Raw genomic sequence first — 2,577 nt, 5'->3', positions numbered from 1 at the left:
GAAAGAAAGAATAAACACTAGCACAACGGTTACATGCAGTTCACGAGTCCTGACACTCGGAGAAAACCGAGGAGGACGGCAGTGACAGCCCACTCGTTGGGGTGCAAGACGGGGCCAAGAAGAGCGGCCAGCGAAGGAGTTGGTGTGGGATGTCAGCTTCCACTCCAGAGACATTACAGTTTGGTGAACCCGCCCCCCCCCCCCCGCCCCAATAATGAAGAATTCGGAATGAGACTAGGTTTTCAGGCATTGTTTTTACCCTTGCTCGATGTAATACTGCTCCTGTCGATGTTAGGAAGTACATTCCCATTCGAGCAGTTCCTGTGACTCATCAACCTCAACAAGTAATTACAGCGATCTTTTCTGAACGTGCATTTCGATAAACTACACTGTAAGTAATATGATAATAAAGAAGTAATTGTGGAGACAAGTGCAGAGAATGGCCTCATCTTAATTATTACACTAGGTTTATGGGCTTGCATCATAACAGCAGCCTCTCCGGATATTATGGGCGAAAAACGTACGGAGCACAGAGTGGCGCAGAGAAGAAAAAAAGAGAGAAAAAAAATAGAGATGCACTAGTTAAGTACTAAGGTCATTGTGTGAAAAAGTTTAATTATCTCTCTTTCCCTGATTTTTTTTTCTTTTTCACGTTGAAAATGCAAGCAAAATAAACAATACAGTGTGTAAACCGCCAATTTCAGTGCTCCTGAACGGTGGGATAATCGTTCGTGAAGAGCTATGTACGAAGAACTTGAAACGCCTTTCAAATTTTCAGTGTCTCATTTGTTTCTGTTGGTGTGTCAAGTGAAGTTTTTCATTGATGAATTGTATATGAGAATGCCTAATAACTATACCGCTCAGCTGTTTACGCTAAGGTACTTTGTTATAATTGCGGTCCTTTCCAGGGGTTTCACTACCCCCCCCCCCAGTTAGGTGTACACTCCCTCTGAATTTTTCCAACCACCCCCTGTAATTCATGAGATTTCCTGATACAGCTTGGCCACCAATGCATATACCCATAGATATGTATCCATAAAGATATACCCCCCTATGGTTAGCTCCACTCGAAATCACGCAGACATCTTATCACGCCGAGTACCGCATCTTGGCTATATGCGCATTGATGATAGTGTCAGCCGCAACAACAATGACAAAGAAGAAATTGTCGTTGCTCTTCGGTGCTGATACGAGTTGCGCAACGGACTAAACGCTGATACCTGCCGTTTGAACTCAGCATGAGAGCTTCATCCATTCATCTATGTTGTTGTTGTTGTTGTTGTTCAGCATGAGAGAGCCGCGACGATATGGCAAGGGAAAAAAACTTGCCAAGATACGGGGCACAAAAGTGAACTTGCACGGCAAATCGCCGGCAGTCCGAACATTTACACGGCAGCAGACACCTACGAGCACGGGTGCTAAAGTCCGAGGGAAAGGCATTATACATCCGTTACGAAGCCGTTTGAATTTCACTGTTCATGGTAATGAGCCAATTTTTCTCGAAGTGCAGCACGCATAGAGAAGTCCATGATTTGCTTACACGTCTACCTGCGAGAAATGACCCACAGTCTCCTTCTGAAACATTGCATCACTTGCCAACTTCTTTGAGTAAAGTAAAAAGTAACCTTTCCGCTACCCCGATGATGGCAGGGACATCCTAGGAATACACCACAAAGAGTCACTGGTGTATTCTTCATAGCGAAGCCATTATCAATGACTTATACTAGGCCCTCTTACTGGGATTTTAACAGTGGTGACCGCAAAATTTGGAAAAGGGGCCAGCAGAGCCCTTTAAAACGTGCGAAGCCCTTTGTATCATGGTGCCAAAGGCATATTCGAGACGGCTTATGCTATTGCCCTTCCCACTGGGATTGTAACGGAGGCGACCGCAAAATCCGTAAAAGACCGCAGCAGAGCCCTTTAGAACGGGCGAAACCTCTTTAATCATGGTTCCAAACAGATATTATCAACGGCTGATGATGCTCTTCTACTGGGATTGCAACAGAAGCGACCACAAAATTCGGAAAAGGCAGCAGCAGAGTCTTTTAAAACGTACAAAACCTCTTGTATCATGGTACCAAAGGCATATTCATGACGGCTTATGCTATGCCTTTCTACCGGGATTGCGCAAGGGGCCGGGAACCGCAAAATTCGGATACGGCGGCAGCAAGGCCTTTTAAAACGGGCGACACTCCCTGTATCATGGAGCGAAAGAAAGTTATCAGTGGCTTGTGCAATGCTATTCTGCTGGAGTTATAACACAGGCGATCGCCAAATTCGGAAAATGCGGCAGCAGAGCCCTCTTAAACGAGTCCCCTTACCTTTTTTTAAACCCCTTGTGTCATGCTGTCAAAGAGTTATTATCAACAACTTATACTATGCCATTCTACCGAGATCATAACACAGGCGACCGCAAATATCGGAAAAGGATGCAGCATGGTCTTTCAAGACGGGCGAGACCCCTTGTATCATGCTGTCAATGACATCCCTATTGAAAATAATTGCTGAGGTTACCTCAGAGTCTGAGGTCTTGAGGTATTATCGGACATCTGAGGTCTTGAGGTTGTCCCAGAGCTT

Source organism: Ornithodoros turicata, chromosome 1 (genome assembly GCF_037126465.1).
Source record: "Ornithodoros turicata isolate Travis chromosome 1, ASM3712646v1, whole genome shotgun sequence".
NCBI lineage: Eukaryota > Metazoa > Arthropoda > Arachnida > Ixodida > Argasidae > Ornithodoros > Ornithodoros turicata.
This window is presented reverse-complemented; position numbering follows the sequence as displayed.